This window comes from Oncorhynchus masou, unplaced genomic scaffold (genome assembly GCF_036934945.1).
Source record: "Oncorhynchus masou masou isolate Uvic2021 unplaced genomic scaffold, UVic_Omas_1.1 unplaced_scaffold_1082, whole genome shotgun sequence".
Taxonomy (NCBI): domain Eukaryota; kingdom Metazoa; phylum Chordata; class Actinopteri; order Salmoniformes; family Salmonidae; genus Oncorhynchus; species Oncorhynchus masou.
In genome coordinates, this window is record NW_027000533.1 from 191,629 (window position 1) to 216,521 (window position 24,893).

Genomic DNA, 24,893 nt, shown 5'->3' on the forward strand with positions numbered 1-24,893 from the left:
CCGCGCCATCTTCCGAAAAACTTAACGGAAGACTTTGCATGGTTAAGAACCGCCCCCGACGCTCGGGTGAAGTCCCCAATGATGGCAAGAGACCTTGTCAAGCACGAGTCCTTGCATAACAGCAAGGAAGTGTCGTCGGCGTACTGCGTCATCTTAACACGCAGCCCACCGCTTCCAGGGATCAACAAACCCTCCACCCCTGTGTCTGCCCTAATGGCAGCCCCCAGAGGCTCCATGTACAGAACGAAGAGGAGAGCCGAGAGTGGGCATCCCTGCCTGACCCCAGACGAGAGGTCAAAAACGTCACCTAAGTGACTGTTTACACTCACTCGGCACCCCGCTCCGACATATAAAGTACGGATCCATCCTATGTATTTCTCCCCAAAACCTAATCTACCTAACACCCTGAATAGAAAGGATCTATTCACGCGATCAAAGGCTTTCGCCTGATCTAGCGCTGCTACCATTAAAGGCAGCCCTCTATCTTCAACCCAGGCGATGGAGTCCCTGATCAACTGTAGGTTCCATCTTATAGAACGGCCCTCTACCCCGCACGTCTGATCCTCGTGGACGACGTAGGGAAGGGCTGTGCGCAACCGGTCTGCTAAAACCTTTGCAAGAATCTTGTAATCTACGCACAGCATGGTCAACGGCCGCCAGTTGCCAAGGTCGGTTGCTTCCCCCTTCTTATAAAGAAGTGACAGCACACCGACTGCCATTGATCCCCCGGGACCCCGTCTCAAGGATGGCCTTCAAGACTTCGAGGACCACCGGTCCAAGTATACCCCAAAACTTGAGGTAAAACTCAGCCGGCAGCCCATCCATCCCAGGCACCTTCCCTTTTCCCATCCTCCTAAGAGCGCTCTCAACCTCTTCTAGTGAGATCTGGGCCTCCATCACGTCTCTAATGTCCTCCGGCAGCCGCCGGGACAAGTGTTCTAAAAACACGTTTCCCTGCTCTACATCTATCTCCCTTTCTTTAAAAAACCCTCGGAAATGATCAGTTGTCACCCTGACCATTTCCTCTGGTTTTCTAGCTATACTACCGTCTTCTTTTCTAATGCCATTCATTACTCTCCTACTCTGCCTGGCCCTAACCGACTTAAAGAACATAGCGGAACAAGTCTCATTATGTTCTAGAAAGCCGCTATGCGCACGCTCCAGGAAAGCTCGAGCCTTCAGCTCCTGCAGCTCCCTGAGTTGCGCCTTTAGGGCAGAGGATCTCTCCCAGTCAATCGACCCGCCGAGGTTGCCTGCCTCGTACTCGAGTTCGATTAACCTTTGGAGACGATCCACCTCCCTCCTTTCCTCCCTCTTTTTCCTTTTACAATAGCCTATTATAAAAGCCCTAATCCTACCTTAACTATATCCCACCACTCCAACACCCCCTCGCACATAGACCGGAGGCCGTCAAGCCTTCGAAAGAAACACAAAAATGCGTCAACGAAAGCCTGCTCCTCCAGTATATCCCGGTCTAGCTTCCAGTACCCCCTACCGAAGAGGCAGACTGGCGACCCCACCTGCAGAAACACCCCGTCGTGATCCGAAAGAAACAGGCAACAGCCGCCCAGACAACTGACCCAAAGACCTGGATAGAAAAATATAGTCGAGCCTCCGCGCAACCCCCTGGAGTTGCGCCATGTAGGACCGACCATTACCGGAGTAGTATGCAGGCCACCATCAACCAGACCATGGCAAGCCATTAGCCCGGTGATGGCGCCTGCACTACTGTCACCACCTACTCCCTAAATCTATATTAAAATCCCCTCCTATCACCAAGTGCCTATTTGTAACACACAGGGGCGCCAGACAGTCCACCATCTCCCTCCTGTCTGCCGCCACCTGTGGTCCATATACCCCAATTAACCTATACCTAACTCCTCTAAACTCTACATCTATCCCCAAAACTCTACCCTGCATTATGACAAAAGTGCTCTCTACCTTAATCTCCCTATTCCCACACAAAATCCCTACTCCAGTTGAGTGCACCCCTCCTATGCCCCAAAAAGATTCCCCCTTATCCCACTCCCTCCTAAACCTATCCACATCCCCACCATCCCTCAGGTGAACCTCCTGTAAAAAACAGAAATCAAAACCCACCCCTTCTAAATAACAAAATACCGCCCTCCTTTTAACAAAGTCCCTTAACCCACGAACATTTAAACTAAGAAAAGAAACAGACATATTTATTTAACAATGACCCACCATAAAACCCAAAACCTAAAGAAAAAACAGGAGACTCACCCGATGCTCCCCTGGTCCTTCTCTACCGGCGGGGACGTCCCCTCCTCTCCTGACGTCCCCCCGTTCTCCTCCATCCCTCCGACCCAGGATGCAGGCAAGGTGTTAGGTCTTGGAGTGCCCTGCATCCCGGGTCCTCCACCACCACCCTCCACACTCTCCCTGCAGGCTGTTTGTCTGAGGTAGGGGACCCCATCTCCTCAAACAGGAGCTGGGATCCCCAGACAAACAGCCCTGATCCATCTCCTGGATCTCACCCTCCACCAGTATCCAGGGGCTGAGGAAAGAGAGGTTTAAAAGACATTCCCCTCCCCCATCCCTCTCTTAGCTCCCCCCCTCATCTCCCCCTCCCCCTCCAAGCCTGCCCCAGATCCTTCCTCTTCTTCCCTCTTTTTTTTCGGTGTAGGAGGCAAAGGGGAGACACCACCCCTCTTCCCCGCTAGCTCCTCCACCATTTCCCTCATCTCTTCCACCAGGAAGCTCGACATACTGTCTCCCCAGTCCCTCACCCCCTTCCTTGCCACCATCCCCCCCAGGTCCTGCCACAGGCACCCCTCCCCCCACAGGTCCTGCCACAGGCACCCCTCCCCCCCACAGGTCCTGCCACAGGCACCCCCTCCCCCCTCTCAGGTCCTGCCACAGGCACCCCCTCCCCCCACAGGTCCTGCCACAGGCACCCCCCCCCCCCAGGTCCTTCCACAGCCCTCCCCCCCTCCTTCCCCTCCAGACACCCCCCCCCCACCACTCCCTCCGTTGATCCATCACGTTCTTCCACTCCCTTGATTCCTTCTTCTTCTTCTCCCGTCTCCTCCTTCCTTTCTCCTTCCGTTGTCCTTTTCTCCTCTTCTTCTTTTCTTGCCCTCCGGGCCAGCCCTCTGGTGAGATGGCCCTCCGTCCCCCCTCTTCTTCCCCCATCCCCCGCTCCTGCTCCCCCTCCAACTGCAGACGCGTACGACTTCTGGCGAGCTGGGCAATCCCGCCACAGGTGTGCTGATGAGCCACACCCGTGGCACACCTTGGGCTCGCCACAGTCCTTGGCCTCGTGCTCCACCGATCCACAAAATTTGCACTTCCTAGTGCTGCACGAGGCCAGGATGTGTCCATAGGCCATGCAGCGCCTGCAGAACGGGGGCTGACGTGCATAGTATAGTGTCCCCCTGTCAGCCCCCAGGGAGAACATGGCTGGGGGATGAAGGTACCCTCCCAGCCCCTTAGGATCTTCTCTTAAGAGCGCCTGAAAACCTCTTCGTCCGGTCCAAAATCCCAACGAGTCCTTTATGGGCCTTCCTGAGGAGACATTGTCCATGTACCTCCCCAGAAAGGCCCTCACCTCCTCATCCTTCACATATGGGTTGTACATGTTGACTGTGACGACTCGAAAATTATTTTTCGCCAGGCTCTTCACCTCATACAGGCACATCGGCTTTACATTCCCAACCTCCTTAACTTTCTTCATCACTTCATCGTGCTTCCTCTCCGTGTAGAAGGCCACATCAAAAGTTCCTTCTAGTGAGTTGCCTTGAAGGCAAAACACATCTCTCACCTCCAGCTTCAGGGTTCCCATCAGGATTACTCTCCCAAACGATTCTCTCCCAAAAGGCTCCATTTCTTTGTTCTTCCAGGCAAATCTTATGGTGTTAGCCTGAGTCCGGTCCCGGGACCGACCCATATGTTGTTTCTGCGCCATTCCAAACTGGGAGAATGACGCACTCCTCCAGGAAAAAAACAATCAAAAAAATGTAATGGAGAAAAAAAATTCCCCAAAAAAATAATTATTTTTGTTTTTTTTATTCAAACCGTTTTTACCGCTCTCCTGGTTCGACCTCTTGACTCAGTGGGCTCTGGGGCACCTCAGTATCAAGCTTGGTTCTGAGCCAAAAGGCCGAGAAGCGATAACCCACAAATGGAACCCTGCAAACGCCGGGCCCCGGGGCCTCGACAGAACTCGGCGGGTTTGCAAAAGCCGTCTCCAACCCTTCCTCCCTCCCTCCCTCCCCAGCCAGTCAGTCGCTAATGCGTCTTTAAGTCACTATCCTGGCCCACCACCTCTGTCAATTTCTCTTGAAACAAGATACCGGGCTCTGCAAGAAGCAAAGCCACTCCAAAAATATGTTGAACTCGTGTAACTATTCCTCTCCACGGAAGTCTTTAGTAAAAGGCGAAAGGCTTGTGCGTAATGAAGAGAAACCAGAGTTGTATGGAAGCCAGAGGTCGGGGCCCGAGACACACTCTGTGCACTCTCGGCCGGGTTCCCGCGGGTGCTCCCGGAACCCACTCTTCCGAGTTTGAGGGCTGTGGATAAAAAGAGGGTCACACAGACACAGAGACGACAGAGTCACAGACACAGAGACGACACAGAGAGACAGAGACAGAGAGAGAGACAGAGACAGACACAGAGAGACACAGAGAGAGACAGAGAGAGACACAGAGAGACACAGAGAGACACAGAGAGACACAGAGACACACAGAGACACACACACACACACACACACACACACACACACACACACACACACTATCCTGGCCCATTTTTTTTTTTTTTTTTTTTTTTTTTTTTTTAACAAAAATGGCGGGAAACGGGGGACCCCATTGAAAAGCGCTTCGCCCTTCTTTCAGTTTGAATGTTTTTTTCCCTTCTCTTCTTCTGCTAGCTAGCTAGCTAACTAGCAACTAGCTAACTAGCTAACTAGCAGCTAGCTAGCTGTTTACATAGCTTTGTGAGTTTGTACTTTTCCTTGACAACGGGAGAAGTAAGTGTTGCACCGTTCCCGGAGGTACTGCAATACCGGGTCGATGCGTGGAGCGGACGGAGCAAGCCCCATTTCCGACTCCCTGTTCAAAAAATCCATTTAATATAAGGTCCCCCGATGGGGGACGTATCAGATATTAAACTGATAAGAACAGATTTTTTTTTTTTGAAAAATATTTTATTACGTTCCATACCATTCATTCTTACAAAAACATAATTGTCATTCATCAAACAATTTACAATATTTTTACAATCACAAAACCCAAACAAAAACAAACCTCAGGGGAGCATCGTCCCTCCCCTTCATACCTAACAATACCTACCTTTCCCTATCTCCTCATCGTCCCTAATCTATCCCCTTACTAATCTAAACACACCCAGCCCTAATCCCCCCTTCCACCTCTCCCGGCAGCATGCTGCCCCCACTTCCTCTCCTCCCTCTTCATCCTCCCCCTCAAATCACCTTCCACCCTCCTCACTATCCCTTCCACCCCCCAATCTCTCCCTGTCTTGACTAAAGTTCTGCCTGGCTTCCCACAGCCCCTTTTAAAGAGACTCATGAGAAGCCAGAGCAGAAACCTATCCCTATCCGTCCCCTCGCTCTCCCTACACCTCTCTCTAACCTTGCCCACGTCACACAAAATCACCTCCTAACCTAACCTAACAACACCCGTGCCCTAGCCCATACCACTCCGGCAAAGGCACAGTCCCAAAAGACATGGCGCACAGTCTCCTCCCTGCCACAAGTGGGTCTTGGACAGGTGGGGGATCGCGCCAAGCTATGCCGGTACATGATGGATCGTACCGGCAAGCACTTGTGGAGGCTCAACCAATTCAGGTCCTTGAGCCTGTTGTCCAGGCCCCGCGCCTGCACTCCCTCCCAGACCACTTCCGAGATGCCAGCAACAGGCGCAGGACTCCCTGCCTGCCTGACCTCTTCGTACAGGTGCCTGTGGTCTAAACCTACTCGGGCAACTTCAACCTCGGGGTGCGCACGCAGCCACTTGGCCGCATGGCCAAAGTGCCACGGCAGCTGTTCCGCCCGAGGACCCGTGTTAGACCACACCATTACGCTTCTCGCTTGGTAAGAGAAGAACACCCGCAGGAGGTAACCGGACGGGTGTATCACCGGATGAGCCAGTTCTGTCAACACAAAGGACACAAAAATTGTGTCCAGCTTGAGGGGGATGTTAGGTACCCCCCTACCTCCCTCCCCGATGGGACAGAGCATGCGAGCCCTGGCGACCCACTCGTACCTGCCACCCCACATGAACTGAAACACCAGCCTCACTAGAGGCCTTCTCAACGATTGTCTAGGCCCCGCGCGCCTGTATGGTCTCCCAGACCACAGCAAGGGTACCCACCACAGGGGGCGCACAAACGGTCCGTCTGACCTACTCATACAGGCGTCTGTGGTCCAAACCTACTCGGGCAACTTCAACCTCGGGATGTGCGCGCAGCCACTTCGCCGCATGGCTGAAGTGCCACGGCAGCTGTTCAGCCCGAGGACCCGTGTTGGACCACACCATTATGCTTCTCGCCTGGTACGAGAAGAACACCCGTAGGAAGTAACCGGAGGGATGAATCACCGGATTAGCGAGCTCATTCAACAAAAACGAAACAAAATCGAGTCCAACTTGAGTGGGAAGTGTGGAACTCCCCTCCCACCCTCCCTGATTGTTGAGATCATGCGAGCCCTGGCGACATACTCATACCTGCCTCCCCACATGAACTGAAACACGAGCCTTACTAGCCCCCTCCTCATGCTCGCTGGCAATGGATAGATGTATGCCAAGTACAGAAGGGAAGGCAGTACATCCACCTTCAGGACCAGGACCTTGCCCACGAAAGACAAGGATCTGGCCTTCCACATTGCCAGCTTCCTCTGAACCACAGCAACCCTCATGTTCCAGTTCAGTGTCGCGGAGCCGGAGGTCTCAAAGTGGACCCCAAGAATCCTCAGGGCCCCATTACAGAGAGATAGCCCCCCGGGCACGTCCGTCCTACCCCGCCATCTGCCAAAATACTTAACAGACGACTTGGCGAGGTTAAGGACCGCTCCCGACGCGCGGGTAAAGTCTCCAATTATGGCCAGAGACCTTAGCAGGCACGAGTCCTTGCACAGAAGCAAGGTGGTGTCATCGGCGTATTGTGTCACCTTAACACGCAAACCGCCGCTACCAGGGACCAGCAAGCCCTCCACCCCTGCGTCAGCCCTAATGGCAGCCGCCAGGGGCTCCATATAGAGCACGAAAAGGAGTGCCGAGAGCGGGCATCCCTGCCTGACCCCTGAGGAGAGGCTAAACACGTCGCCCAGATGGCTGTTTATGCTCACCCGGCACCCCGCTCCCAAATACAAAATCTTGATCCACTCTATAAAGCGATCACTAAACCCTAACATAAAAACAGTGTGCATTGACTTCTCTCCCCATAGGAATACATTGCCTGCTCCACTAAATACAACCTGGAGTCTATATGGGTTATGAATGCTGTATGAACCTGTCTTCGGTACCAGTCCATCAGGCCACTATAAGGTCTACCTGTGTCAATTCTAGGCTTCCTGGACCAACCGGAAGTGGTTACAATCGCCCTAAAAGTGTTTACCCATAACCTGCCTGCAGTTTGATAGACATAGTACATTCAACCCTGTGTCAATCAGTCAGTTTTCATGGTAAAGACTTAAAACACAGGATTCTGTAATAGAATACCCCAATGAGGATGTGCGTTGAGTTAAAGCTTCCTGTGCCAACCGGAAGTGCCATAATTGGTGTTGTTTGGGGCTGTTTGGAAGGGTTAAAAAAATCAGATCTGTCCAAAACTTCATATGTGTGATTAGTCAACCCCCATGAACTGTAAATCAGTCATTTTTCCCATAAAAATTCAAAGGAAAACTAAATCACACAGATACACAACTTGGATGGAGGGACGTATTGGGGTGCGTAGAGACTGACAGTGCCTCCAATAGTTAGCTTTGTTCGAGCTAAAAAAGAACCGTCAGACCTAGAGTTACGAAACTTTAGAATCCTGTTCTAGACCTCAGGTCGATAGTGCGTGGTGAGTTACGGCGCTCTAGAAGGTTCTCGGACCGAGAAACAGCCTCGAACATTTGCAATGACTTCAATTCATTTTGACCATTACGAAAATGGCGACATTTAGAAATGTCCCAGAGACACAAGACTAGGTGCATTGTGACCGTCTCGGCCCATAGAGACAGAACCCAACATCTCTGTCCGATAGCTCATTCAAGGACCCCGTAGCAAGTAATTGAAAAAAGTGGATTTTCAGCACCAATTAGGGCTTTACTCGGACACCAAATGACCTATCGAGCCGAAACTCGGGATTCGGGGTCGCCTCACATAGGACTACACATAATGTCCGAAATGGCCCCGCAGCTAGAAAGTAACTATGTGCTTTATGTTTTTTTTATGGTTTGAACCGAAGGCGTTGTGAATTTTGGGCCAGCTCTGAAGTATGTGACACTTGGCTCCTAAACGAGTTGGGAAAAGTGGGTTTGGTGTCAGTTTGTATCAGTTTGGTGTCAGAATGATATCAAATTGACTGATGGACGGTGAATTGCAGGTGACTCTTGTCCATTTGCAATATGTTTAAGCGGTGAGGTACCATCACCAAAAGCAACATTCTGAAATCAACCCAAACAAGCGATGGAGAGGTACCAGAATCACTGCCCAGCCATCCCGAGGTCATCGGGCCAGTCAATTTGGCATTCCTGCATGATTTTTATGGCATGACAAATTGGTGATGGTGAATGCCCAGTTAGCCATATTGCAAATGCACAGTGACTTTGCAAGAGTGAGAAACATCACCAAATGGACATTCTGGAATCAACCCTAATGAGCGATGGAGAGGTACCAGAATCACTGCCGAGCCATCCCGAGTTCATCGGGCCAGTCAATTTGGCATTCCTGCACAAATTTTCAGTGACTTTGCAAAAGTGAGAAAACATTTGCAATATGTTTTAACAGTGAGGTACCATCACCAAAAGTGACATTCTGAAATCAACCCAAACGAGCGATGGAGAGGTACCAGAATCACTGCCCAGCCATCCCGAGTTCATCGGGCCAGTCAATTTGGCATTCCTGCACGATTTTTATAGCATGACAAATTGGTGATGGTGAATGCCCAGTTAACCATATTGCAAATGCATAGTGACTTTGCAAAAGTGAGAAAACATAAACAAATGGACATGATGAAATCAACACCACGAGTGATTGAAAGGAACAACAATCACTGCCCGGCCATCCCGAGTTCATCAGGCCAGTCAATTTTGCATTTCTGCAGGATTTTTGAGCATGTCAAATTTCTTATGACATTTGGCCCCCACAAAACATATGCCTTATGCACAAGTAAAAAAAAATAAAAAAATTATGATAATAAAATATGACTAAAGTATGTTGATACAGTTCTTATACGTGTGTAATTGACACTAAATTCTAAAGAATTTCGAAAAATGATCCAGAAAGCACTTTTTTAGGGGTGTGTGAAGTTTTTTATGAAATTTAGCAATTTTTGACTTTTGACTTCTTATGAAATCATGTTCCAAATGGAGAAAACATGTGCCTAATGCACAAGTAAAAAAAAAAATTATGATAATAAAATATGACTAAAGTATGTTGATACAGTTCTTATACGTGTGTAATTGACACAAAATTCGAAAAATTTTCGAAAAACGGTCCAGAAAGCACTTTTTTAGGGGTGTGTGAAGTTTTTTATGAAATTTTGCAATTATTGACTTCTGACTTCCTATGAAATCATATTGCAAATGGAGAAAACACATGCAATAATGCGCAAGTAAAAAAAAATAAAAAATATTATGATAATAAAATTGGACAAAAGTATATGCCAATTTGGGTGGTATTGGCCATTGTGTACATGGTTTGTACTATGCCAATAGTTTGCCATTCATTTTTGTCCAATACAGGGGGAATTCCCTTACAGGACCTGGTATTCCCAGGCGGTCTCCCATCCAAGTACTAACCAGGCCCGACCCTGCTTAGCTTCCGAGATCAGGCTTACTCAGGCCGGTGTGTTCGTAAGAAAGAAATTATATCTTGGTACACAATATAAAGTCAAAGTGAGTCCTGATGAACAGCTGTTGCATTTTCACCATTTCGATAAGCATCTTTGTGTCACTCAAAAAGTGGAAGAAATTGCATATACTGTAGCCATAATTTGTAGCACAGATGGTTGGATGAAATACAAACTAACCTTGCTTACTTATTTCAAAGCGAGGGCACATATTTCAGCCTTGTGGGAAAAAACGCACAAAGAGTTGAAATTCCACAAGGCAGTGACAAAAAGCTTACAGCACCTGGTATTCCCAGGCGGTCTCCCATCCAAGTACTAACCAGGCCCGACCCTGCTTAGCTTCCGAGATCAGACGAGATCAGGCTTACTCAGGCCGGTGTGGTCTTCAGCGAGGAATTATCTCTTGGTACACTGTTACGGATACAGATATCCTGTGTGTGTGTGTGTATCCTGTGTGTGTGTTTCTTTTCTCTCCTTCTCCCCTCACAGGTGAAAATCATCACTCCCCAATCAATCATCAATCAGAAGACACACCTCCTCCAATTTCCTGACCTATCACAGTTCTTTCCCCATGGTTTAAAAACCCCATCATTTGTTTGTTCTAGAGCCCAGCTCAGCTCAGCTCAATCTCTCTGTAAATGCCATGTCTGTAGGTCTCTGTGTTTCACTCTCGCTTTGTGTCGTAACCTCTCTTTTGTTTAAGCACCTCATAGCACTTTGTCATCACCTGTGAGTATTGTTTTTGGTTATGGTGTTTGTGTTTGATTGCTGGTGGAAAAGGGGGAAACCAAGACAAGTCGCCCATGGGCATACACTACCCGTAGGTGAACTTTGTTAAATACACTAGTTAGAACTGGGCGGACCACCCACTGTATTTTTGGTTAGTTAGTTAGCTGTTGTTAAAGTAGGCTAGTCTAGCTTAGGGGTGTTTTTGAATACTTATTGTTTCTTTCCTTGGGTCCAGCTCAGCCCCTTTTCCTGCTCCCCCCATTACCGTGTGTTTATAAATAAACCTAGAGTTTGACGGTAGATTTCAGTTGTCGTGCTTATTTCGTTCACACTTTTCCTTTGTCACAATAATAATTTGCATGAGTTATGTTACGAGTCTCATTACCATCCCCCCTAGACTGTCGGGCCAAAAGGGATTCGTAACATACACTATATAAAGTCAAAGTGAGTCCTGATTAACAGCTGTTGCATTTTCACCATTTCGATAAGCATCTTTGTGTCACTCAAAAAGTGGAAGAAATTGCATATACTGTAGCCATAATTTGTAGCACAGATGGTTGGATGAAATACAAACTAACCTTGCTTACTTATTTCAAAGCGAGGGCACATATTTCAGCCTTGTGGGAAAAAACTCACAAAGAGTTGAAATTCCACAAGGCAGTGACAAAAAGCTTACAGCACCTGGTATTCCCAGGCGGTCTCCCATCCAAGTACTAACCAGGCCCGACCCTGCTTAGCTTCCGAGATCAGGCTTACTCAGGCCGGTTGTGGTCGTAAGCGAGAATTCAGACACACACACATACACAGACAAATGCATGAAACCAGGAGGATCAGTGCATGAATGGACAATTTCAATATTGGAAGCGCAATGGGGGGCTGCATTTCTCAACAAAAGTAAAATTTAGAAAAACTGAGAAAAAAATCAAAAACTTATCACCCCCTTACAAAAGTGCTTTCTGGACCGTTTTTCGAAATTCTTTAGATTTATCATTTGTCAATTACACATGTGTAAGAACTGAATAAATATACTTTTGTCCAATTTTATTATCATAATTCTGTACTTGTGCATAAGCCATATGTTTTCTCCATTTGCATTATGATTTCAAAGGAAGCCGAAAGTCAAAGTCAAAAGTCACTTTTTTTTGGCCAAATGCCATATGAAAGATTTGAAAATGCCAAATCAGAATGTTATGTCCATTTGCCATGTACCATCACGAATTTGACATGCTCAAAAATCGTGCAGAAATGCAAAATTGACTGGCCTGATGAACACAGGATGACCGGGCAATGATAGTGGTTCCTCTCCATCGCTCGTTGTGTTGATTTCATCATGTCCCTTTGGTGATGTTTTTTCACTGTTGAATCATATTGCAAATGCACGTGCATTTGTAATATGTTTCAATGGGAATTTATCATCACGAATTTGGCATGCTCAAAAATCCTGCAATGCAAAATTGACTGGCCTGATGAACACAGGATGGCCGGGCAGTGATAGTGGTTCTTCTCCATCGCTCGTTGTGTTGATTTCATCATGTCTATTTGGTGATGTTTTTTTCACTGTTGCAAATGCACTGTGCATTTGCAATATGGTTCAATGGGCATTTACCATCACGAATTTGGCATGCTCAAACATCCTGCAGAAATGCAAAATTGACTGGTTCGATGAACTCGGGATGGCTGGGCAGTGATTCTGGTTCCTCTCCATCACCCGTTGGGGTTGATTTCTGAATGTCACCTTGGTGATGGTACCTCACTGTTTAAACATATTGCAAATGGACAAAAGTCACCAGCAAGTCACCGTCCATCAGTCAATTAGAAATTATTCTGACACCAATCTGACACCACATCCACTTTTTCCAACTCGTTTAGAAGCCAACTATCACATACTTCAGAGTTGGCCCAAAATTCACAACGCCTTCTGTTCAAACCATAATAAAAACGTAAAACACGTAGTTATGTTCTAGATGCGGGTCCAGTTCTGACGTTATGTGTGGGCCTAGCTGAGGCGACCCCGAATCGCAAGTATCGGCTCGATATGTCATTTGGTGCCTGAGCAAGACCCTAATTGGCGCTGAAAATCCACTTTTTCCATGCCTTGCTACGGGGTCCTCGAATGAGCTATCGGACAGAAACGTTGGAGTCTGTCTATATGGGCTGAGGCGGTCGCAATGCACCTAGTCTTGCGACTCTGGGACATTTCTAAATATCGGCATTTTCGTGATGCAAAAATGAATTGAAGTTAATGCAAATGTACGAGGCTGTTTCTCGGTCCGAGAACCTTCTAGAGCCACAAAACCCACATCGACTTGAGGTCTAGAACAGGTTTCTAAAGTTTCAGAACTCTAGGTCTGACAGTTCTTTAATAGTTCTAACAAGGATGCAGGAAGTAGGAAGTGCAGGTAGTGCAGGAAGTGCAGGAAGTGTTTGTCTCTAAAAAACCCAATGTGTACGCAATTACAAAATCCTGAGTTTTAAGTCTTTATGTGTGTGTGTGTGTGTGTGTGTGTTAGAGAGCTTTTCTTTGACATCTATTGGGAATAATGACTGATTTACAGTTCACGAGGGTTGCTTAATCACACATATGAAGTTTTAAAAAGATCGGACCTTTTTAACCCTTCCAAACAGCACCTTCGGCACCATTTTAAGGCACTTTCGGTTGGCACAGGAAGCTATAAGTAAACACATACCTTTCTTGGTGTATGCTCTTACAGAATCCTGAGTTTAAAGTCTTTATGTTAAGAATTGACTGATCTACACAGGGTTGAATGCAGTCATTTTCACATTTGCAGGTTATGTACATTAAAATACCTTTTGGGTGAATTTAACCACTTCCGGTTGCTCCAGGAAGCTTAGACTCGACACAGGTAGACCACATAGTGGCCTGATGGATTGTCATTGAAGACAGGTTCATAAGGCATTATTAACCCACACAGGCTCTAGGTTAAATTTAGGGGAGCAGGCAATGTATTCCTATGGGGAGAGATGTCATTGTAATCGGTGAGATCAAAAAACCCTGTTGTACTGTTAAGGGTTAATGCCACACGGTCAAGGTTAGGCTTGCACAGATCGGGAGGACCTCAGGAACGTACCCGAGGACGAATTGTGCTTCTCCCCCAAACGGTTCTCTCACTGTCATCCAAAAGCAAATTACATTTCGGGCCAGGCTTCATTTTGGGCTTTCTTTTTTTCAAGGTCGCTGCACTCAGAGCGAGCTACGGTCAAGTGGGGCATCTCGTTGAACTCGGCACGGCCTTGAGAATATAGAAATGCCATTGCAGGCTCTGTGTGTCTTTATGCACCGCACTTTGTCACTCCATCCTTGCTGTTTGTGTGTGTGTGTGTGTGTGTGTGTGTGTGTGTGTGTGTGTGTGTGTGTGTGTGAGAGAGAGAGCTTTTCTTTGACATCTGTTGGGAGAAATGACTGACTTACAGTTCATGAGGGTTGCCTAATCACACATATGAAGTTTTGAAAAGATCTTTTTAACCCTTCGAAACAGCAACTATGACACCATTTTAAGGCACTTCTGGTTTACACAGGAAGCTGAAAGTGAACACATATCCTCCTTGGCGTATGCAATTATAGAATTTTGAGTTTTAAGTCTTTATGTTAAGAACTGACTTATTTACGGAGGGTTTAGTGAGTGTGTGTTATTTCAGAAAATCACAGAAATCTGGCAGAGCTCCGAAGCAGACTTTAAAAAGATTCGTATGAACACGCTGCAACTGGATCTGTAACTGTTTAAAAAAAATACACCTGTTTTTGAACATCACCAATTTGACATTGTACGATTTCTCTTAAATGACGATAGATAAATTGCTGGTTCTTTTTTTATTGACACCGGAGGTTCCTTTACTTTGACGTGAAGTGGAAAAATGATTGCTCTGTTTTCATTTTGGACCTTTAATCCCAGAAAAATGGCCATAACTCAAAAACCGCTGAGGCCTAGACGCCATCTTGTTCAGGGGCCAACTGCCCGTTATGCCAAACCTGTGCTCACCAATTTTCGGCTTCAAAATATTTTCCGTTTAGGAGAAAAGGCCACGTCGTTATTCGTGATGTTTTATACATTTGCAATATGATTCCATTCGCCCTCTTGTGGGATTTACCGGGACAGTGGAAAAATGACCAAAATTTGATTATTTTATAAAACGGAAACCGAATGTCCGAGAGAGTTCATTTGATGACTTCCTGGAAGATCCGGCCCAAACGTTTTGTAAAAACGTCTAGTAAGGGACAGTACATTTGCAATGTGGACTTTCTCACTAGCCATATGGCAAATGTCAAAATGTTCTTAAGGTATGGAAGCGCATGGGGCTGCATTTCGCAACATGATGTTTCCACAAAATGCCAACAATGTTTGGCAACAGACAAATGTTTCCATCTTTCGATTGGTCCACAATGTCTATTTCACAACTGACTTCAAAGATCTTCATAAGCCCAGTCAGTTGACTCAAGTCTTCCTCAAGCCTGTTGCCATGCAACGGTTTATCATTAAACAAGGCATCAGGGGAGAGCGCAAACTTAGTCCCCCACTACCATAAATTATGCAATTGAGATTTCCACATTTGGGAAATTCACAGGGGTCAGCACAATAATCGTTACTGAATGCAGCTTGTGTGTGCTTGGTACTCCTTCGCCCTTTTCAAATGATCAAAGGAAATAATGCTGGTGAGGAGTGGAACTGGACTGATGTCTGATGGCCCTGTGTTTTCCATGGTGGAATTAGAACCCTTCTTTTACAGAGTAAATCAAAAGCACAAGAGAATGTGAGATGTTATCGATAATAAATCAATTGGTTTCATGCATTTGTCTGTGTGTGTGTGTGTGTGTGTGTGTGTGTGTGTCTGAATGTGATTGTATTTCGTCACATTGCATACATTTGTGATATCAGACAGGTTAAGATATTAAAGTCATTGGAGATTTTCTTTCTACAGTGTAGCATGATGGGAATCTCGTGCTTCACTCATATAGTCTAGTAAACAAAATAAACTACTTTTTCACCACTCTGTCTGCAAGTTCATTCCTAAACGGCATTTAACGCAGGTCGATGTGATGTGAAATTATCAGAACACAAAGTGGTTACCGTCAGCCGAAAATGTTGGCACTGGAGAGAGTTGCCCTCCACTGATGTATTCAAGTCATACTTAACTGGCAAGGGAGGTACTGTGATCAAAAAGTCAGTTCACCCAGGGCGAGGCTCAGCCATTGCACTCCGGCTGTGCTGACCCCTGCGAATTTCCCAAATGTGGAAATCTCGATTGCATAATTTATGGTAGTGGGGGACTGCGTTCGTGCTCTCCCCTGATATTCGTGCTCTCCCCTGATATGTCTTGTTGAATGATAAACTGTTGCTTGGCGGCAGGCTTGAGGAAGACTTGAGTCAACTCACCGGGCTTATGAAGATCTTTGAAGTCACTTTTGAAAGAGATGTTGTGGACCAAATGAAATGTGGAAACATTTATCTGGAGCCAAACATTGTTGGCATTTTGTGGAAACATCATGTTGCGAAATGCAGCCCCATTGCGCTTCCAATATGAAATTGTCCATTCATGCACTAGTCCTCCTCGGCACAGAACAATGCACTAGGATTTCAACATTCAGAGCTTTTGTGTATTTATTCTGGCTTGTAGGATAGCTGCATGGGAAACTATTGCTCATGATGTATTTGTCAGGAGTCATATCATTAAACAAGACATATCAGGGTCGCCCATCCAAGTACTAACCAGGCCCAACCCTGCTTAGCTTCCGATATCAGACGAGATCAGGCGTACTCAGGCCGGTGTGGTCGTAAGCGAGAAACCATCTCTTGGTACACTATATAAAGTCAAAGTGAGTCTTGATTAACAGCTGTTGCATTTTCACCATTTCGATAAGCATCTTTGTGTCACTCAAAAAGTGGAAGAAATTGCATATACTGTAGCCATAATTTGTAGCACAGATGGTTGGATGAAATACAAACTAACCTTGCTTACATACATAAGGGAACATTTCGACATTTTCTGTATGGTTAGTGAAAAAGTCCATATTGCAAATGTAAGGTCCTTACTAGACGTCCGAAAACATTTGTAAAATTCGGGACGGCGTAGGGCCGAGCGGCAGGGCCAGACCTACCGGGAAGTCATCAATGAACTTTGTCGGACATTCGGTTTTCGTTTTATAAAATAATCAAATTAGTCATTTCTCCCAACAGATGTCAAAGAAAAGCTCTCACACACACACACAGCAAGGATGGAGTGACAAAGCACGGTGCTTAAAGACACAGAGAGCCGGCAATGGCATAAACATAATCCCAAGGCCGTGCCGAGTTCAACGAGATATCCCGCTTGACCGTAGCTCGCTCAGCGCAGCGACCATTAGTAAAGTAGGCCCAAAATGAAGCCTGCACCACAATGTCATTTGCTTTTGGGTGACAGTGAGATAACCGTGAACGACCTCAGGTACGTTCCTTAGGTCCCCCGATCCGTGCAAGCCTAACCTTGACCGTGTGGCATTAACCCTTAACAGTTAAAATAAGGTGTTTACATCAAACAGTTTGCATTGACTTCTCTCCCCATAGGAATACATTGCCTGCTCCTCTAAATTCAACCTGAGGCCTATGTGGGTTATGAATGCCTTATGAACCTGTCTTTGATGACAGTCCATCAGGACACTATGAGGTCTACCTGTGTCGATTCTAAGCTTCCTGGACCAACCGGAAGTGCTTAAAATCACCCTAAAAGTGTATATCCATACCCTGCCTGCAATTTGATAGACATAGTGCATTGAACCCTGTGTAAATCAGTCAATTCTTAACGTAAAGACTTAAAACTCAGGATTCTGTAAAAGCATAGCCCAATGAGGATATGTGTTGACTTATAGCTTCTTGTGTCAAACGGAAGTGCCATAATTGGTGTCTCAGGGGCTGTTTCAAAGGGTTAAAAAAATCAGATCTGTCCAAAACTTCATATGTGTGATTAGGCAACCCCCATGAACAGTAAATCAGTCATTTTTCCCATAAAAATTCAAAGGAAAACTAAATCACACAGATACACAACTTGGAAGGAGGGACGTATTGGGGTGCGTAGAGACTGACACTGCCTCCAATAGTTTGCTTTGTTCGAGCTAAAAAAGAACCGTCAGACCTAGAGTTCCGAAACTTTAGAAACTTGTTCTAGACCTCAGGTCGATAGTGCGTGGTGAGTTAGGTGGCTCTAGAAGGTTCTCGGACCGAGAAACAGCCTCGTACATTTGCAATGACTTCAATTCATTTTGACCATTACGAAAATGGCGACATTTAGAGACACAAGACTAGGTGCATTGAAACCGGCTCGGCCCATAGACACGGACCCCAACGTTTCTGTCCGATAGCTCATTCAAGGACCCCATAGCAAGGCATGGAAAAAGTGGATTTTCAGCACCAATTAGGGTTTTACTCGGGCACCGAATGACCTATTGTGCCGAAACTCGGGATTCGGGGTCGCCTCACATAGGCCTACACATACTGTCCGAACTGGACCCGCAGTTTGAACGTAACTATGTGTTTTACGTTTTTATTATGTTTTAAACTAAAGGCGCTGTGAATTATGGGCCTGCTCTGACATATGTGATAGTTGGCTTCTAAATGAGTTGGAAAAAGTGGGTTTGGTGTCAATTGGTATCAGTTTGGTGTCAGAATGACATCTAATTGACTGATGGACACTGACTTGCTAGTTGACTTTTGTTAATTTGCAATATGTTTAAGCGGTGAGGTACCATCACCAAAAGCGACATTCTGAAATCAACCCTAACGAGCGATGGAGAGGTACCAGTATCACTGCCCAGCCATCCCGAGGTCATGATTTTTATGGCATGACAAATTGGTGATGGTGAATGCCCAGTTAACCATATTGCAAATGCACAGTGACTTTGAAAGAGTGAGAAAACATTACCAAATGGACATTCTGAAATCAACACAAAAAATGGCATCACCATAGTGTCCAGACTGTGCCGAGTCCAATGAGACGCCCCGCTTGACCGTAGCTCGCTCGGTCTGAGCGCAGCGACCATGAGAAAAATAGGCCCAAAATGAAGCCTGCAACACAATGTCATTTGATTTTGGGTGACAGCGGCGGAACCGTTAGGTTTAGAAGGACAATTCAAACACAGGACTGTTCCTAAGGTCCTCCCGATCTGTGCAAGCCTAACCTTGACCGTGTGGCATTAACCCTTCCCAGTTAAAAGAAGGTGTTTAACTCAAACAGTTTGCATTGACTTCTCTCCCCATAGGAATACATTGCCTTCACCTCTAAATTCAACCTGAAGCCTATGTGGGTTATGAATGCCTTATGAACCTGTCTTCTATGACAGTCCATCAGACCACTAAGAGGTCTACCTGTGTCGATTCTAAGCTTCCTGGAGCAACCGGAAGTGGTTAAATTCACCCAAAAGGTATTTGGATGTACATCACCAGCAAAGGTGAAAATGACTCTGCATTCAACCCTGTGTAGATCAGTCAATTCTCAACTTAAAGACATAAAACTCAGGATTCTGTAAGTGTCTATGTCAATCAAGACATGTGTTTACTTATAGCTTCCTGTGCCAACCGGAAGTGCCTTTAATTGGGTCACACTGTCTGTTTTGAAGACTAGGTAACCCTCCTGAACTGTAAATCAGTCATTTCTCCCAGCAGATGTCAAAGAAAAGCTCTCACACACACACACAGCAAGGATGGAGTAAAAAAGTGTGGTGCCTAAAGACACAGAGAGCGGGCAATGGCATAAACATAATCCCTAGGCCGTGCCGAGTTCAACGAGATATCCCGCTTGACCGTAGCTCGCTCGGTCTGAGAGCAGCGAGCATTAGAAAAGTAGGCCCAAAATGAAGCCTGCACCACAACGTCATTTGATTTTGGGTGACAGCGGTGGAACCGTTAGGTTTAGAAAGACAATTCAACCACAGGAATGTTCCTAAGGTCCTTCCGATCCATGCAAGCCTAAGTTTGACCTTGTGGCATTAACCCTTAACAGTAAAACAGGGTTTTTTCATCTCATAGAATACAATGATATCTCTCCCCATAGGAATACATTGCCTGCTCCCCTAAATTCAACCTGGAGCTTATATGGGTTATGAATGCCTTATGAACCTGTCTTCGGTATCAGTCCATCAGGCCACTATAAGGTCTACCTGTGTCGATTCTAAGCTTCCTGGACCAACCGGAAGTGGTCAAAATCGCCCTAAAAGTGTATACCCATACCCTGCCTGCAGTTTGATAGACATAGTGCATTCAACCCAGTGTAAATCAGTCAATTCTTAACGTTTTTTAATTTTTTTATTTAACCTTTATTTAACCAGATAGGCTAGTTGAGAACAAGTTCTCATTTACAACTGCGACCTGGCCAAGATAAAGCATAGCAGTGTGAACAGACAACACAGAGTTACACATGGAGTAAACAATTAACAAGTCAATAACACAGTAGAAAAAAAGGGGAGTCTATATACAATGTGTGCAAAAGGCATGAGGAGGTAGGCGAATAATTACAATATTGCAGATTAACACTGGATTGATAAATGATCATGTACAGGTAGAGATATTGGTGTGCAAAAGAGCAGAAAAGTAAATTAATAAAAACTGTGGGGATGAGGTAGGTGAAAATGGGTGGGCTATTTACCAATAGATTATGTACAGCTGCAGCGAATCGGTTAGCTGCTCAGATAGCTGATGTTTGAAGTTGGTGAGGGAGATAAAGGTCTCCAACTTCATCGATTTTTGCAATTCGTTCCAGTCACAGGCAGCAGAGTACTGGAACGAAAGGCGGCCGAATGAAGTGTTGGCTATAGGGATGATCAGTGAGATACACCTGCTGGAGCGCGTGCTACGGATGGGTGTTGCCATCGTGACCAGTGAACTGAGATAAGGCGATAAAGAAATTTTGTAGATGACATCGCCGAAGTCGAGGATCGGTAGGATAGTCAGTTTTACTAGGGTAAGCTTGGCAGCGTGAGTGAAGGAGGCTTTGTTACGGAATAGAAAGCCAACTCTTGATTTGATTTTTGATTGGAGATGTTTGATATGGGTCTGGAAGGAGAGTTTGGAGTCTAGCCAGACACCTAGGTACTTATAGGTGTCCACATATTCAAGGTCGGAACCATCCAGTGTGGTGATGTTAGTCGGGCATGCGGGTGCAGGCAGCGATCGGTTGAAAAGCATGCATTTGGTTTTACTAGCGTTTAAGAGCAGTTGGAGGCCACGGAAGTAGTGTTGTATGGTATTGAAGCTCGTTTGGAGGTTAGATAGCACAGTGTCCAATGACGGGCCGAAAGTATATAGAATGGTGTCGTCTGCGTAGAGGTGGATCAGGGAATCGCCCGCAGCAAGAGCAACATCATTGATATATACAGAGAAAAGAGTCGGCCCGAGAATTGAACCCTGTGGCACCCCCATAGAGACTGCCAGAGGACCGGACAGCATGCCCTCCGATTTGACACACTGAACTCTGTCTGCAAAGTAATTGGTGAACCAGGCAAGGCAGTCATACGAAAAACCGAGGCTACTGAGTCTGCCGATAAGAATATGGTGATTGACAGAGTCGAAAGCCTTGGCAAGGTCGATGAAGACGGCTGCACAGTACTGTCTTTTATCGATGGCGGTTATGATGTCGTTTAGTACCTTGAGTGTGGCTGAGGTGCACCCGTGACCGGCTCGGAAACCAGATTGCATAGCGGAGAAGGTACGGTGGGATTCGAGATGGTCAGTGACCTGTTTGTTGACTTGGCTTTCGAAGACCTTAGATAGGCAAGGCAGAATGGATATAGGTCTGTAACAGTTTGGGTCCAGGGTGTCTCCCCCTTTGAAGAGGGGGATGACTGCGGCAGCTTTCCAATCCTTGGGGATCTCAGACGATATGAAAGAGGGGTTGAACAGGCTGGTAATAGGGGTTGCGACAATGGCGGCGGAAAGTTTCAGAAATAGAGGGTCCAGATTGTCAAGCCCAGCTGATTTATACGGGTCCAGGTTTTGCAGCTCTTTCAGAACATCTGCTATCTGGATTTGGGTAAAGGAGAACCTGGAGAGGCTTGGGCGAGGAGCTGCGGGGGGCCGGAGCTGTTGGTCGAGGTTGGAGTAGCCAGGCGGAAGGCATGGCCAGCCGTTGAGAAATGCTTGTTGAAGTTTTCAATAATCATGGATTTGTCGGTGGTGACCGTGTTCCCTAGCCTCAGTGCAGTGGGCAGCTGGGAGGAGGTGCTCTTGTTCTCCATGGACTTCACAGTGTCCCAGAACTTTTTGGAGTTGGAGCTACAGGATGCAAACTTCTGCCTGAAGAAGCTGGCCTTAGCTTTCCTGACTGACTGCGTGTATTGGTTCCGGACTTCCCTGAACAGTTGCATATCGCGGGGACTGTTCGGTGCTATTGCAATCCGCCACAGGATGTTTTTGTGCTGGTCGAGGGCGGTCAGGTCTGGAGTGAACCAAGGGCTGTATCTGTTCTTTGTTCTGCATTTTTTGAACGGAGCATGCTTATCTAAAATGGTGAGGAAGTTACTCTTAAAGAATGACCAGGCATCCTCAACTGACGGGATGAGGTCAATGTCCTTCCAGGGTACCCGGGCCAGGTCGATTAGAAAGGCCTGCTCACAGAAGTGTTTTAGGGAGCGTTTGACAGTGATGAGGGGTGGTCGTTTGACTGAAGCACCGTAGCGGATACAGGCAATGAGGCAGTGGTCGCTGAGATCCTGATTGAAGACAGCGGAGGTGTATTTGGAGGGCCAGTTGGTCAGGATGACGTCTATGGGGGTACCCTTGCTTACAGAGTTAGGGTTGTACCTGGTGGGTTCCTTGATGATTTGTGTGAGATTGAGGGCATCTAGCTTAGATTGTAGGACTGCCGGGGTGTTAAGCATATCCCAGTTTAGGTCACCTAACAGAACAAACTCTGAAGCTAGATGGGGGCAATCAATTCACAAATGGTGTCCAGGGCACAGCTGGGAGCTGAGGGGGTCGGTAGCAGGCGGCAACAGTGAGCGACTTATTTCTGGAGAGAGTAATTTTCAGAATTAGTAGTTCGAACTGTTTGGGTATGGACCTGGAAAGTATGACATTACTTTGCAGGCTATCTCTGCAGTAGACTACAACTCCTCCCCCTTTGGCAGTTCTATCTTGACGGAAGATGTTATAGTTGGGTATGGAAATCTCTGAATTTTTGGTGGCCTTCCTGAGCCAGGATTCAGACACGGCAAGGACATCAGGGTTAGCAGAGTGTGCTAAAGCAGTGAGTAAAACAAACTTAGGGAGAAGGATTCTGATGTTGACATGCATGAAACCAAGGCTTTTTCGATCACAGAGGTCAACAAATGAGGGTGCCTGGGGACATGTAGGGCCTGGGTTTACCTCCACATCACCCGCGGAACAGAGAAGGAGTAGTATGAGGGTGCGGCTAAAGGCTATCAAAACTGGTCGCCTAGAGCGTTGGGGACAGAGAATAAGAGGAGCAGGTATCTGGGCATGGTAGAATATATTCAGGGCATAATGCGCAGACAGGGGTATGGTGGGGTGCGGGTACGGCGGAGGTAAGCCCAGGCACTGGGTGATGATGAGAGAGGTTTTATCTCTGGACATGCTGGTTGTAATGGGTGAGGTCACCGCATATGTGGGAGGTGGGACAAAGGAGGTATCAGGGGTATGAGGAGTGGTACAAGGGGCTCCATTGTGAACTAAAACAATGATAACTAACCTGAGCAACAGTATACAAGGCATATTGACAATTGAGAGAGACATACAGCGAGGCATACAGTAATCACAGGTAACTGGGAAAGCTAGCTAAAACAGTGGGTGAAACAACAGCTAATCAGCTAGCATAACAACAGCAGGTAAAATGGCATTGACTAGGCAACGGGGCCGACAGATAAAACAAACAAGCAGAATGGAGTACCGTGATTAATGGACAGTCCAGCGTGCATCAGGTATGAAAGGGCCACCAGGCATAGCCTACAGAAAGTGATAATTTTACAACTGAAAGAAAATGCAGTAACTCATTATAATGCAATGATCCCCTCATCCATTTGTTATTAAGTACAGCTGTTTTCTTATTTTCCTTGATCTTTGCTCAGCTCCAGAAGGTTTGCATTTGAGAGTGTTTATTATAAATTATTATTTCACTGTGTGAGGTTGTTATTTCATTATCTTATTATTACTGCTAAGCAGCATGACTCCTTAGAGATGCATTAAATTAGTGTCAGAAGTGGGATTTGAAACAACGCCTCCATGGGAGACTGCTACCTGAAAGCAGCGCCTTAGACCGCTCGGCCATCCTGACTACAGCACAGCACCTGGGTATCGGGTTAAAGAGTATGGGGTAAAAGTAGAAATAGGCACAGCCTTCTAAAATCACCACAGAGACCAGTAAATTTATGCACCATACCGACTTGCACTTTCAATAGTCATTTGTTTTTATCAATGAAAAACTCCAGTCATTGATTTAACCTCAATATGGCCTTCAATTGAAAAGAGTAGTAAATCGTCATTGAATGAACGCTAAACTGGCCTCAGAATATGGCCATTCTGATATAAATGATAAAATTCCTCAGATAAGACCGAAAAAGTGTCTGGAAATATCAGCAACCATCAGGGTAAGAGTGACAACAGGCTTGTTAGGAGTGAAAGGGCCACCAGGCATAGCCTACAGAAAGTGATAATTTTACAACTGAAAGAAAATGCAGTAACTCATTATAATGCAATGATGCCCTCATTCAATTGTTATTAAGTACAGCTGTTTTCTTATTTTTCTTGATCTTTGCTCAGCTCCAGAAGGTTTGCATTTGAGAGTGTTTATTATAAATTATTATTTCACTGTGTGAGGTTGTTATTTCATCATCTTATTATTACTGCTATGCAGCATGACTCCTGAGAGATGCATTAAATTAGTATCAGAAGTGGGATTTGAACCCACGCCTCCATGGGAGACTGCGTCCTGAACGCAGCGCCTTAGACCGCTCGGCCATCCTGACTACAGCAAAGCAACTGGGTATCGGGTTAAAGAGTATGGGGTAAAAGTAGAAGTTGTTATTTCATCATCTTATTATTACTGCTTAGCAGCATGACTCCTGAGAGGTACTAAACAACTGTCAGAAGTGGGATGACTGTCCATACTTGCTTGTATGTTCTTCACTGAGTAT

At 46.3% G+C, this 24,893-nt stretch overlaps 3 non-coding genes and 3 pseudogenes across 3 annotated transcripts; 1 reads left to right on the forward strand and 5 right to left on the reverse strand.

Annotated features, from left to right (window-relative positions):
* Positions 1-4,318: 4,318 nt before the first annotated feature.
* On the reverse strand, positions 4,319-4,437 carry LOC135529058 (U5 spliceosomal RNA). The gene has a single exon (XR_010453643.1). It is a non-coding gene; the product is annotated as a U5 spliceosomal RNA (small nuclear RNA).
* Positions 4,438-4,993: 556 nt separating this feature from the next.
* LOC135529038 (U2 spliceosomal RNA) lies at positions 4,994-5,167 on the reverse strand (annotated as a pseudogene).
* A 5,140-nt stretch (positions 5,168-10,307) lies between these two features.
* On the reverse strand, positions 10,308-10,426 carry LOC135529030 (5S ribosomal RNA; annotated as a pseudogene).
* A 1,008-nt stretch (positions 10,427-11,434) lies between these two features.
* LOC135529041 (5S ribosomal RNA) lies at positions 11,435-11,544 on the reverse strand (annotated as a pseudogene).
* Positions 11,545-15,906: 4,362 nt separating this feature from the next.
* On the forward strand, positions 15,907-16,070 carry LOC135529064 (U1 spliceosomal RNA). The gene has a single exon (XR_010453648.1). It is a non-coding gene; the product is annotated as a U1 spliceosomal RNA (small nuclear RNA).
* An 8,572-nt stretch (positions 16,071-24,642) lies between these two features.
* Positions 24,643-24,725, reverse strand: trnal-cag (transfer RNA leucine (anticodon CAG)). The gene has a single exon. It is a non-coding gene; the product is annotated as a tRNA-Leu (tRNA).
* Between the last annotated feature and the right edge of the window lie 168 nt (positions 24,726-24,893).